Source organism: Musa acuminata, chromosome BXJ1-5 (assembly GCF_036884655.1).
Source record: "Musa acuminata AAA Group cultivar baxijiao chromosome BXJ1-5, Cavendish_Baxijiao_AAA, whole genome shotgun sequence".
NCBI classification, from domain to species: domain Eukaryota; kingdom Viridiplantae; phylum Streptophyta; class Magnoliopsida; order Zingiberales; family Musaceae; genus Musa; species Musa acuminata.
In genome coordinates, this window is record NC_088331.1 from 18825382 (window position 1) to 18840603 (window position 15222).

Consider the following 15222-nt stretch of genomic DNA (forward strand, 5'->3'; position numbering starts at 1 on the left):
TGCATAGAATTTGTCATGGTTCCTTTAGGAACCCAAATCAATTTGTTTGGACTAATTTTCTTAAATGGACAATAGTGCGTCTTGTGTCCATACTTGCAACAAAAGTTACATTTTCTTTGATGTCTAACATGTAAGATGGGGCCTTTTATGAAGGTGGTTGGATTTTGGTGAGGACTTCTCACGAATCTAATACCACTTCTTTTGGGAACGTGACCCTTGTTTGTAAGGATCATGTTCAATGACTTGCTACCAACCTCAAATTTCTTCAAGGTGTCCTTAAGTAGCAAGTTTTCTTTTTTGAGAGTTTCTAGATCATGGCATTTCATGCATGGGCTTAAACTATCATGATATTCAGTATTTAACTTATCGAAATTACAAATAAGGCTATCATGCTCCTTTTTTAGCAGTTTGTATTTACTACTGATAATCTTACACTCATCAAACAATTCATGGAAAGCATTTAATAATTCATCGAATGATAAATCTGCATCTATTGAATTTGTTACCTCATCTTCGATGGCCATTAAGGCGTAATGAGCAACTTGCTCGGTGTTGGACTCCTCTTCTTCGGATGCGCTTGAGTCATCCCAAGTTGCTTGAAGCGCCTTTTTCTTTGACGTTCTCCTTTTGACTTGGGGACAATCACTCTTGTAATGTCCCGGTTTTTTGCATTCATAGCAGATTACTTGGTCCTTCTTGGGTTCAAGTTTATTTTTTGTATCATTCTTAAACTTGTTTCTTTTAAAGAACTTTTTAAACTTTCTTGTTAGAAGTGCCAAGTCATCATCACAGTCCTCATCACTTGAGTTTTCTCTCAAGTGGCATTCAGAAGTTTTGAGTGCCATATCCTTCCTGTTCTTTGGAAGGATGTCTTCTTGCTCTTCATGAGCTTTACAAGTCATTTCGTAGGTCATTAATGACCCGATTAGTTCTTCAAGAGGGAAGTTGCGCAGATCTTTTGCCTCTTGAATAGCAGTCACTTTAGGATCCCAACTCTTAGGAAGGGATCTTAGTATCTTATTTACGAGTTCATAATCCGAAAAACTTTTTCCAAGTCCTTTTAGACCGTTGACGACATCCATGAAATGGGTAAACATGTCGCCAATGGTTTCACTTGGTTTCATTCGAAAAAGTTCAAAAGAATGTAACAACAGATTGATTTTTGACTCTTTCACTCTACTTGTGCCCTCGTGGGTCACTTCGAGTGTGTGCCAAATATCAAATGCAGTTTCGCAAGTTGAAACACGATTAAACTCGTTTTTATCAAGTGCGCAAAATAAGGCATTCATAGCCTTTGCCTTAAGAGCGAAAGCCTTCTTCTCCAATTGATTCCAATCGATCATTGGAAGAGAAGACTTTGAAAATCCATTTTCAACAAGGTTCCATAGTTCAAAATCCATAGAAATAAGAAAGATCCTCATTCGGATCTTCCAGTAGGTGTAGTCCGTCCCACTGAACATGGGTGGATGTGTAATAGAATGCCCCTCTTGGTTTCCGGCGTATGCCATCTCTCTTGGGTTTTAATCCGTTAGAGAGTTAACCTTGCTCTGATACCAATTGTTAGGATCTAGAGCACTAAGAGGGGGGGGTGAATTAGTGCAGCGGAAATCTTACAGCAATTTAAAACCGAAAGGTACGTTCGTTCAATAAAATCTATTATGATGCAAAAGCCGATTCACAGTTTGTATTTAAGCGCAGTTTGCGTCTAAGCGCAGATTGCGTCTAAGAGCAGTTTACGTCTAAACGCAGTTTGAGTCTAAACGCAGTTTTACGTCTAAACTCAGTTTTACGTCTAAACGCAGTTTTACGTCTAAATGCAGTTTTACGTCTAAATGCAGTTTTACGTCTAAACGTAGTTTTACGTCTAAATGCAGTTTTGCGTCTGAACGCAGTTTTACATCTGAACGCAATTTTCCGTCTGAACGCAGTTTTGCGTCTGAACGCAGTTTTGCGTCTGAACGCAGTTTTGCGTCTAAACGTGGTTTTACGTCTAAACACAGTTTTGCGTCTAAACGCAGTTTTACGTCTAAACGCAGAAACTGAACTTTGAAAATCTTTTTGTGAATGTGTAGAAAGCAGTTCGCAGTTATGAATGGAATCAAAGCGTAAGCGTAAACTGCGATGTAAAGATCGTACGAAAACAACGATTTACGTCTCAATGAAGATTCGGAAAGATCTGAACTTAGAGAATCGTTCGTAAAAGCACAGAGGGCAGTAGCTATGTAGGAGGTTTGCAGTAATGATAAAGTGCTCAAAAATAAACGCAAACCAGAGATTTAGAGTGGTTCGGTCAGTCTTGACATACTCCACTTTTGGCTTCCTCCACCGATGAGGTTGCCGACGTCAACTAGAGGCCTTCCTTCAATAGGCGAAGGCCAACTGCCCTTTTACAGTTTCTCTCCTTTTGACAGGCTCAGAAGACAACCTTTACAAATCCTTTCTCTCCTCTCCTTACAACTCAAGACTTTGAAGAACAGAAAGAGGAGAACTTTTGGACTTTACACAATTTTGAGCTCTTAGAATCACAGAAAAGATCAAGAATTCGGAGTGGATCTGTATCTCTTCTGTGCTGAATGGGTGGGGTATTTATAGGCCCCAACCCAGTTCAATTTTGGAGCTCAAAACGATCAAATCCCGGAATTCCGGGATCAGGCGGTTGCACCTCTTGACTAAAGAGGTTGCACCGCCTGGCAGAGCTCGAAGACTGAGCTCAGGCGGATGCACCTCTCTGTCAGGGGTGGTTGCACCTTTCTGCTAGAGCTCGAAGACCGAGCTCAGGCGGTGCATCTCCTGACCAGAGAGGTTGCACCTTTCTACCAGAGGTGGTTGCACCTCTCTGCCAGAGGTGGTTGCACCTCTCTGCCAGAGGTGGTTGCACCTCTCTGCCAGAGCTCGAAGACCGAGCTCGGTGGTTGCACCTCTTGGCAGAGCTCGAAACTTGAGCTATGGCGGTGCTGCCTCTTGACAGAGGAGGTTGCACCGCCCAGTCTCGCTTGGAGACTGAGCCCTGGGCGGTTGCACCTCTTGGCTGGGGCGGTTGCACCACCCAGTCTCGCTGGGAGACATAGCCTGGGCGGTTGCACCTCTTGGCTGGGGCGGTTGCACCGCCCACAGCAACTTGGGTCCGAATGGGTTGAACCATTCGACCCAATCTGAGTTCTTCAGGGGCCCAATTGCCCCAGGATTAAGCTAATGGGATCACCTCCCATTTCTAACTTAATCAACGTGCTAACTACGATTAAATCTAAGACAATTTCTGCAGCTTTGCTTCGGTACATCAATCGCTTCTTCCGGCGAGTTTCCGGCAAACTTCCGTCGATCATCCGATGAACCCTCGGTGATGCTTCTGCGGACTTCCGGCAAACTCCTGGATTTTGCGACGATCCACTTGGCGAGTTCCGACGAGCTTCGCTTGGCAAGCTTCCGGACTTCTCGGATCTGTTCTCGCAAAACCTCCGATGACTGTCCGAACTTCCGTCGAACTCTCGAACTCCCAATGTGATCATGATCTTGACTCCGGCGCAACTCCTGCTGCTTGTCTGACTTTCATCGTAGTTAATCCTGCACACTTATCTCAACACATAGATTTGACAACAAATGACAATTGACTTCATCATCAAAATCCGAGATTCAACAAACCTCCCCTGACAAGAGGTAGCACCGCCTGAGCTCGGTCTTCGAGCTCTGGTCGGCGGTGCAACCGCCCCAATCAGGAGGTGCAACCGCCTGAGCTCAATCTTCGAGCTCTAGCAGGAGGTGCAACCACCCCTGACAGGAGGTGGCACCGCCCATAGGCTCAGTCTTCGAGCTCTACCAAGCGGTGCAAACGCTCTAGTTAGGAGGTGCAACCGCCTGATCCCGGAATTCCGGGAATTGATAGTTTTGAGCTCCAAATTTGAACTGGGTTGGGGCCTATAAATACCCCACTCATTCAGCACTGAAAGAGCATGAACTAACACCGAAATCTTGATCCTTTCTGTGATTCTTAGAGCTCAAAATTGTTGTAAAGGCCAAAAGTTCTTCTCCCTCTGTTCTTCCAAGTTCTAAGTTGTAAAGAGAGGAGAGAAAATTTCTGTAAGGGTTGTCTCCTAAGCCCATCAAAAGGAGGGAAACTGTAAAAGGGTGGTTAGCCTTCGCCTATTGATGGAAGGCCTCTAGTTGACGTCGGTGACCTCGTCGGTGGAGGAAGCCAAAAGTGGAGTAGGTCAAGATTGACCGAACCACTCTAAATCTCGGTTTTCATTTACTTTGAGCATATTATCTTTACTGCAAACCTCCTCTGAAGCTTACTGCTTTCTGCGCATATACGATCGGGTTTCAAGCCTTTCACTTTCCGAATCAGTGTTTAGACGTAAATCTATTTTTTCGAACGATCATCATATTTCAGATTGCGTTTATGTTTTGAGCTCTACCATAACTGCAAAATGCCTTTATACTCTTGCTTAAACTACATCTTGCATAATCAAGTGATTTACGAATCAGCATTTAGACGTAAATCAGTTTCTTCGTACGAACGTCGTATTTCAGTTTGCGCCTATATTCTGGTTTTCATCATAGCTGCAAACCACCTTCATAGATTGACTTTAACATCATCTTGCTTAGAATCGACTTTCACACAGAAATCGTTTTTATCATTTGAACGCAGTTTCGTTTTAATCGCAGAAAGTTTTCCGCTGCACTAATTCACCCCCCCCCCCCCCCCCCCCCTCTTAGTGCTCTTAATCCAAACAATTTGTATCAGAGCCCGGTATTTCTCATTTCGGATTTACATCCGAGAGAAATGGCTATTCATGGCTTTCAAGAGGGCTTATCAGTTTTTCATCCACCGTTGTTTAACGGATTGGACTACACTTATTGGAAAACTCGAATGAGAGTTTTCTTGATTTCTATGAATTTGGACTTATGGAATATCATTGAAAATGGCTTTCAACTTCCCTCTAAACCGATGAACGAATGGTCGGATTTGGAGAAGAAGTATTTTTCTTTAAACGCAAAGGCTATGAATGTCTTATTTTGCGCTTTGGACAAAAATGAGTTCAATCGGATTTCTATGTGCGAAACGGCTTTTGACATTTGGCGAACACTTGAAATCACGCACGAGGGAACTAGTAGAGTTAAAGACTCGAAAGTTAACATTTTATTGCATGATTTTGAGCTTTTTCGAATGCAACTAAGCGAGACTATAGGCGACATGTACACCCGTTTCACGGATGTCGTCAATAGTATAAGAGCTCTTGGAAAATGTTTTTCGGATTTTGAACTCGTAAATAAGATTTTGCATTCGCTTTCTAAGAAGTGGGATTTGAAAATAACTACAATACAAGAAGCTAAAAACCTAAACAACTTACCACTTGAAGAACTAATTGGTTCGTTGATGACATATGAAATTGTGCACAATGCACATAATGAACATGTTGAACAAAATCACCTTCCAAAGAACAGGAAGGATTTGGAACTCTGGACAAATGAATACCACTTGAGCGATGACTCAAGTGATGAGGACAATGATGAACTTGAACTTCGAACACTAAATCGTAATAAGTTTATTAAACAAAAATCTAAAATAAACAATCAACTTGAACGAAGGAAGAGGCCCAAGAAGAAGAACATAAAGTGGGATGAATCGAGCTCCTCCGAAGACGAGGAGAAAATCAAGAAAGGCGAGGTGGCAAACTACGACTTAACGACATTCAACGATGAGGTAATCAAAACCCCCTTAATTTATTTCGAAATTACATGATGCTCTTCATAATGCATTTTTTTTTTTAGTATAGAATTAAGTTTCCTAAAAATTACATGTTAAAAAAAAATTATGATGAAAATGCAAAATTTATGATCATGCTAGTAGTTCTGAAAATAATCATGAAAAATACATATTTTATGATAAACAAATAAAATGATTTTGATTGAAAATATAAAATCATGCTTGATGATATAATGATGTTTTGATACCATGATTTTATTCTATGCATGAGATTTTAAAAATCGTGTTTATTGGTTTTATAATTATGGATGATGAATCTTGCGATTTTCGATTTTCACGATAATGAAAGTGCCTTATTGATCTTTGTCATAATAAAACTTGCACTTTCGATTTTAAAACATGCTACATGTTTGGCATAGATGAAATAAAATCATATGAATTAAAACAACTAAAAAGAGAAAAGTATTTTTCTTGAAAATTTATTTTTCTCTACCTTATTGACTTTTTCACTAAGAGATTAATAAAATTATCTATGCCATTTTGAATCTCTTGAAAGTAATGTTGAGATTTTGATGATTTGAATTTAATGGGTTTTATCGAAATCATGATCTTAATTTCACATGATTTATAACTTGAAATCATTTATGAATCAAGATCACCTACTTTGTGTTCTTATTGAAATTTATCGAAATGAATCGTGATTTCTTGGAATTATAACTTGAGAATTCTTTTTATAAATCAAAATAACTTACTATGATTCTTTCTTTTTGCTATTTGAGTTATCTAAAAAAGAATCATAATATGTCTCTTAATATTCATAATTTGTCTACATGATTCGTAAATCTCATTACCAATTCTTCTTGATATTCCTTATGTGATGATATGAATACATGAAATATTCATTAATTTATTTTGATGAAAAGTTATGATCATGGTAGGATATAATTTGACAAAATTGATACCATCATGATATGAAACATTTATGATTTGCAATAATGCACGCAATACTTGAGCTTTTTAATTATGATGTGATGTATTGCATATGATGTGAATCATGATTTAAAATGCTATGAGTTGTTGCTAAAATGAAATATTCATGATAAATGATGATAATGTCATGAATGCTCTAAATGATGAATGTTTGGTATCATGATCAAAATGAAGTGATAAATACTTTAAAAATAAATGTTTGTATCATGTTAGATGGTTTGACATATTGTGCATGATAAGCTATAAAGATGATTGAAATAATAGGAATGATGATTTGAAATCATATAATAATGAGTTTATATGTTTTAAAAATATATATGATGATAATGATGCATGTAAAGATGAAATATTCATGATAAAATAATTGTTTTGACATTCAAGACTTGAATTTTCATCAATGCTATTTACCTTTGTCATAATTTAGAAATTAATGTAAAAGGTCTTCCCTTCTTTTTGATAATGACAAAGGGGGAGCAAAACATGCTTGAAAGCTAATTTGCTAGCTCATATAATTCAAAAAGAAAGGAGAAAGAAAATAATTACACTTCTCAAAAGAAAAGGAATTGCTATCTTGAACATCACCAAGAAGTGCTATCTTACAAATCTCAAGATGCACAAATGCAAACATGCAAATTTTGTAATTTTGCACATCATTAAAATTTATGATGCTTTGGTAATTATGCATGTTCTAAAATGTTATAAGATTCACTAGCTTGCATGATGTAGAACTTGCTATATTGAACATCACCAAGGAATGATATCTTGCAGAAGCAAAAAGTTAACTTGCACATGTAGCAAAACTTATATTTCAAGAAGCAAGAGTTGCTTTCTTGAACATCTCAAAATTACTAGCTTGCGTGTCTTAAAATTGTAAACTTGCCATCGTACTACCATGTTGATGAGCATGCCTTATCTTCATGATTGTATTTGAAAAACTATGGCAAAAATACGTCCTAATGATTGAACGTGTTAAAATTATTTTTTGATTAAATGATCAAATCACTTGATTGGCATAATGATTTTACACAATTACATGTTGGAAATTATGTGCTTGAATACAAAACTTCCATAATAACAAGCATGCTTTACCTTCATGATTGTAATTGAATATCTATTGCAAAACCTTGTCTGAATGCAAGAAAGAGTCAAATTTCATTTTTGGATTCTCGTGATCCTAACATATCAAGTTTACTCTCTTCCGAACTTAACAAGCATATGTCATATCAAGTTTAATTCATATCATTGATTTTTGACATATGTAATCAACTAGCAAATACATCTCTCATACACATATCATGTGAAAAATATTTTTTTTGAGAAATGGATTTGATGAATATGGATGAAAGTGTTTTTACTTGCAAGGATTTGTTTCACATACATATCTTGATCCTTGTAAAAATGAAGCATGATTTAATCTCTCATCGATTCTAACTTTATTCGAGTAAGCTCAGAAATAGCTTTCCTCCGTCATGCAAAAAGAAAATAACAAATAAAATGGAAGTAGTTTTCAAAGCTATCTCCATGCCATGTTTTCCTTGAAATGTTTGAATATTTAGTATCTTATCACTTTTTGTTGAAAAATGACATGAACCTGGTTATGGCATCGCACTTATATTTAAAATTTGCTTATATCGTTCTCCTTTTTGTTGACGACAACGGGGGAGAAATATATGAATTGATGCTATGAACACTGATGCTATGATTGCCAAATTTGCATTATGCCATGTCTGCATCATGTGTTAAGATGTCAAGAACTTGTATCGTAATTTTACGCGTTGATATCTTACCATGTGATGAAATGCTACAATTGATAAACACTTGAAATGTTTGCGTTATGATATCACAAGCTTACATCACAATTTTACATGTTGATATTTGATAATAGCAAACTTGCATGATGATAAAACTTGATATTATGTTTTTCATGCAATGAGTTAAACCAATATCACAAACGCTTGATTGTGGTACTTCTCCTTTTTGTTGATGACAAAGGGGGAGAAGTATGATGTTATGCATAAGTTCATCATGACGTGTTGCAAGTATTCATGATGAATATTGCAATGACTTGAATTCAATTTGAATTCAAGGTTTTATCAATATGGCATATTGATAGGGGGAGTTTGTTTAAACTCCGGGAGTTAAGTTTAACTCCGTCATCAAGTGGTTGTCATCATCAAAAAGGGGGAGATTGTTGAATCTCATATTTTGATGATGAAACTACTTGATATATGTTTATGATTTAATCTGCGTTTTGAGTGATGCAGGATGCCTCGATCAGGATAAGACAATTAAAGCAGGAAAATCATGTTATGCCGGAGGAACATGTTAGAAGATTGGACGTCGGGCCAGTCGATCGGTCGACGTATCGACAGAAGGCTTCGGGCCGTGGACTCGGGCATCGGGCCAAGAAGAGCGGGTATTGTGCCAAGGATATCGGAGTTACGGAGCCAACTGGCCGATTGGGCAATAGGCCGCAGGAAAGGACGATGCGCCGAAGAATCGGACGAAGCATCGAGGGACCAATGACATGCCGGACAACTTGGTTAATAGCTTAGGATTAATTGTCTCGATCGAAGTTTTGTTTTACATGTGCAGGATTAACTACGATGAAAGTTAGACATGCAGCAGGAGTTGCGCCGGAGTTAAGACAATGATCACGTTGGGAGTTCGAGAGTTCGACGGAAGTTTGGACAATCGTCGGAGGTTCTGCGGGAACAAATCCGAGAAGTCTATAAGCTTGCCAAAAGATGCTCGTCAGAACTCACCAAGTGGATCGTCACAAGTCCAGGAGTTTACCGGAAGTCCGCAGGAGCATCACTGAGGGTTCATCGGATGATCGACGGACGTTCGCCGGAAGAAGCGATTGACGCACCGGAGCAAGCTGCAGAAATTGTCCTAGGATTTATCGTAGTTAGCACAATGATTAAGTTGGAAATGGGAGGTGATCCCATTAGCTTAATCTTGGGGCAATTGGGCCCCTGAAAAACCCAAATTGGGCCGAATGGATCTACCCATTCGGACCCTGATTGCAGTGGGAGGTGCAACCGCCCAAGCCAGGAGGTAGCACCGCTTGGGCTAAGTCTCCCAGGGAGACTGGGCGGTGTAACCGCCCCAGCCAGGAGGTAGCACCGCCTGGGCTCAGTCTCCAAGCGAGACTGGGTGGTGCAACCTCCCCTGACAGGAGGTAGCACCGCCTGAGCTCGGTCTTCGAGCTCTAGCAAGCGGTGCAACCGGCCCAGTCAAGAGGTGCAACCGCCTGAGCTCAGTCTTCGAGCTCTGGCAGGAGGTGCAACCGCCCCTGACAGGAGGTGGCACCGCCTAGAGGCTCAGTCTTCGAGCTCTGCCAGGCGGTGCAACCGCTCCAATCAGGAGGTGCAACCGCCTGATCCCGGAATTCCGGGAATTGACAGTTTTGAGCTCCAAATTTGAACTAGGTTGGGGCCTATAAATACCCCACCCATTCAGCACTGAAAGAGCATGAACTAACACCGAAATCTTGATCCTTTCTGTGATTCTTAGAGCTCAAAATTGTTGTAAAGGCCAAAAGTTCTTCTCCCTCTATTCTTCCAAGTTTTGAGTTGTAAAGAGAGGAGAGAAAATTTCTGTAAGGGTTGTCTCCTAAGCCCGTCAAAAGGAGTGAAACTGTAAAAGGGCGGTTGGCCTTTGCCTATTGAAGGAAGGCCTCTAGTTGACGTCGGTGACCTCGTCGGTGGAGAAAGCCAAAAGTGGAGTAGGTCAAGATTGACCGAACCACTCTAAATCTCGGTTTGCATTTACTTTGAGCATATTATCTTTACTGCAAACCTCCTCTGAAGCTTACTGCTTTCTGCGCATATACGATCGGGTTTCAAGCCTTTCACTTTCCGAATCAGTGTTTAGACGTAAATCTGTTTTTTTGAACGATCATCATATTTCAGATTGCGTTTACGTTTTGAGCTCTACCATAACTGCAAACTGCCTTTATACTCTTGCTTAAACTGCATCTTGCCTAATCAAGTGATTTATGAATCAGCATTTAGACGTAAATCAATTTCTTCATACGAACGTTGTATTTCAGTTTGCGCCTATATTCTGGTTTTCATCATAGTTGCAAACCGCCTTCATAGATTGACTTTAACATCATCTTGCTTAGAATCGGCTTTCACACAGAAATCGTTTTTATCATTCGAACACAGTTTCATTTTAATCGCATAAAGTTTTCCACTGCATTAATTCACCCCCCCCCCCCCTCTTAGTGCTCTTAATCCTAACAATTGTCACTGTCCTCATCACTTGATGTTCCTTTTAAGTGGTCTTCTTGTGATTTGAGTGTCATATCCTTCATGTTCTTTCGAAGGGGGTTCTCGAGCTCGTCATGAGCTTGACATGTCATTTCGTAGGTCATTAGAGACCCAATGAGTTCTTCAAGAGGGAATGTTTTAAGGTCTTTGGCCTCTTGAATGGCCGTAACTTTTGGATCCCAACTTTTAGGGAGGGATCTTAAGATTTTAGTTACTAGTTCAAAGTTAGTAAAATCTTTACCAAGAGCTTTGAGTCCTTTGATGACATCCGTAAATCGGGTGTACATGTCTCCGATGGAATCACTTGGTTTCATTCAGAAAAGTTCGTAAGAGTGCACAAGGATGTTGATTTTGGACTCTTTCACTCGACTAGTGCCTTCATGAGTGACCTCAAGAGTTCTCCAAATATCAAAAGCCGAATCACAAATTGAAACACGATTAAATTTATTTTTGTCTAGTGCACAAAATAAGGCATTCATAGCCTTTGCATTTAAGGCAAAAACCTTCTTCTCCGATTCATTCCATTCACTCATCGGAAGAGAAGATTTTTGAAATCCGTTTTCAACAATAGTCCGAAGCTCGAAATCCATGGAAATGAGGAAGATCCTCATACGAGTCTTCCAATAAGTATAATCCGACCCATTAAATAAGGGTGGACGTGTGATAGAATGACCCTCATATATGCCGGAGTAAGCTATCTCTCTTGGGTATCAAACCAAATATGAGAGTGAGCGTAGCTCTGATGCCAATTGTTATGATCGGAGCGGCACTAAGAGAGGGGGGGTGAATTAGTGCAGCGGTAAAGTGTGATAAACTTTTGACGATTTAAACACTTTCGGAAACTTCGTACGATAAAAGTAACGTTTTCGTTTGAAACCGTTTCGATTGCATTTTAACTTGAAGAGATAAGTACGACGGAGACAAAGAAATAGAGCATTAAAGTGCAAATGGTTTGCAGTAATGTAAATGACAATAAGTAAATGCAAACCAGAGATCACGCCGATTTTACAATGGTTTGGTCAAATGACCTACATCCACTTGCGAGGCCCCTCTTCGATGAGGCTCCCACCTTCCACTAGCAAATCTCTTGAAGGGGAAGGGTAAATACCCCTCTTACAACTTTTTACAAGTGGTTCACTCTCTTACAGATTTTCAGCAAGAAAGAATGAGGTGAACACTAGCAAATTGAAAACAAGACTAGCAAAGACATTTCTAAGATTTTTCTCTCTAACAATTGCTGCTCAAAAAGTTGTAATCTCAGCTGAGATTTGAAGGGTATTTATAGGCCTCAAGAGGATTCAAATTTGGGCTCCAAAATTTGAATTCTCTTTGGGTTCCCGATGCTGGCGGTGCCACCGCCTGTCAGTGGCGGTGCCACCGCCTGTTACTATCAGACATTGATAGTGCTGGGCGGTGCCACCACCCAGCTCTCGGGTGCTGGGCGATGCTACCGCCAGACCCTTCGGTTGACTTGTTGGGCTTCAATTTAGCCCAAACCAAGTCTAATTTTGGGCCCAGTTAGCCCCTAACCAGGATATAGGATTATCTCTTAATCCTAATCCTAATTACAAGTGAACTATATAACAAAAAAAACATCCTAAGCAAGTTTTCAACTGTGAACGTCGAGTCTTGTTCCGGCGAGCTTTCCGACGGACTTCTTATGACGGACTTCCAGCAAGCTCCCGAACTTGTGATGAATTTATCGAGTAGCCGAGCCTTCTCGGTGATCTCCGTGAACCTCCAACGATCTCTTCGGCGAACTTCCGAAAATTCCGACAGGTTCCCGATTTCTTCTCGGTTGGTTCCGGTAGCATCTCCGACGATTCTTCGGACTCTTAAACGTCCATCGAACTTGACTCCGGTATTCTTGCTTTGTGTTTTCTGGTTATCGTAGTTAATCCTGCACACTTAACTCAATAATATGAATTAGATCAATTAACCCATCAATTGATTTTATCATCAAAATCCGAGATTCAACACTTCCTTCTTTTGTATGAAAGCCATGCGGTTTTAAATGAATGATGAATTTTTTAAATATGATGAATTTCGAATGAATGCTGATTTCTTTCTACTAAAATGAATTTTGGATTCTGTTTAATAAGCTGAAATTTTGTATAATCTTATGAATGCCGAATGTTCAATCTTCATGGTGAATTTTCAATCACAAATTGTATACTTCAAAGTCTCATCTCCTTTTTGTTGATGACAAAGGGGGAGAAGAATGTGCAAAAGATTGATGACTTGTGCAATATATGAATATGTTGTGTAATGCAAATGTCTTATATGCATCGCAAATGTGAAAGCAAGATTTATATGAATTGCAAAAGCTTGTGTAATGCAAATGTCTTATATGCATCGCAAATGTGATAGCATGACTTATATGAATTGCAAAAGCTAATATGTTGTGTAATGCAAATGTCTTATATGCATCGCAAAACATTTTGAGAATATCGCAATATGAAAGATTTTAGATTGGTTGTCGTTTCATCTCATGATCATATGAAATCATGCCTTACATTTATATCATGAGATTTATGTTGAAAGTTCATATCTCTTGTCGAAATGATAATTTTCTTTTATCATTTGACTTAAAAATAATTTTCATAGCTTGAAATCATGAGAAATACGAAGTTTCGTATTTGCTTATGCTTATAGAAAATAACGATAAGTTCAACAGATAGAACTTATCGATTTGGGCTTGAATTCAAAGAAACTGAATTCAAGAGTTTTTATCTTCTCATTATATGGCATGTAGATAGGGGGAGTTATGTTTAACTCCATCATCAATTGATTGTCATCATAAAAAAGGGGGAGATTGTTGAATCTCGAATTTTGATAATGAAATCAATTGATGGGTTAATTGATCTAATCCATATTATTGAGTTAAGTGTGCAGGATTAACTACGATAGCTTAAAGACATAAAGCAAGTCTACCGGAGTCAAGTTCGATAGGTGTTTGAGAGTCCGCCGAAAGTCCGAAGATTCGTCGGAAGTGCTGCCGGAACTAACCGAGAAGGAATCGGGGACTTGTCGAAATTTTAAGAACTCCGCCGGAGAGATTGTCGAAGGTTCGCGGAGATCACCGAGAAGGTTTGGCTACTTGCCAAAGACTCACAAAACTCACCACAAGACTGGGAGCCTGCTGAGAGTCCGCCGGAAGATATTCGAGGGTGTATCGGAAGTCGGCCGGAAGTTCGCCGGAAAGCTCGCCAGAAGGAAACTCGACGTTGCCGGTTAAAAACCTACTTAGAGCTATCTTAATTTCATAGTTTGTATGTAATTAGGGTTAGAATTAAGAGTTAATCCTATAATCTAGTTACGAGCCAACTAGGCCCAAATTTGGACTGGTTTGGGCCAAGTTTGGAGCCCAACCAGTGATCTGAAAAGTCTAGGCGGTGGCACCGTTGGACTGGGCGGTGGCACCGCCCAGCACCCGAGAGGTCTAACGGTGGCACCACTGGACTGGGCGATGGCACCACCAGTACACTGTCAATGTCAGACACTGATAGGCGATAACACCACCACTGACTGGCGGTGGCACCGCCAGCACTGGGAAACCCAAAAACAATTCAAATTTGGAGCCTAAATTTGAATCCTCTTGGGGCCTATAAATACCCCTCAATTCTCAGTAGAGAATACAACTTTTTGAGAAGCAATAGATTGAGATAAAAACCTTAGTAAAGTCTTTAGCAAGCCTTGTTTTTCAATTGCTTGAGTGTTCACCTCCTTCCTTTTTATTAAAAATTAATAAGAGTGTGAACCACTTATAAAAGGTTGTAAAATGGGTATTTGTCCTTCCTCTTCAAAGTAATTTGCTAGTGAAAGTTGGGAGCCTCATCGAAGAAGGCTTCGCAAGTGGATGTTGGTCATTTGACCGAACCACTTTAAATTGGTGTGTTCCTTGAATATGTGAGTACGTACCTTTCTGAAATTGTTATTTACACTGCAGCAAGCTTTCGTTTTCATCTTCTCACTTTACTCAAGTTACTGTCGAATCAAAATCTCCTCGTATTTACGAATTCATTTTCAAACTTACAAGTTTTAATCCACTGCACTAATTCACCCCCCCCCCCCCCCCCCCCCTCTTAGTGCCGCTCCGATCCTAACAATTGGTATAAGACCCAAAAGAGCAATGCTTACTCTCATATTTGGTTTAAGACCCAAAAGAGATGGCTTACTCCAGCATGCAAGAGGGTCACTCTATTACACGTCCGCCTATTTTCAATGGGTCAGATTACACGTATTGGA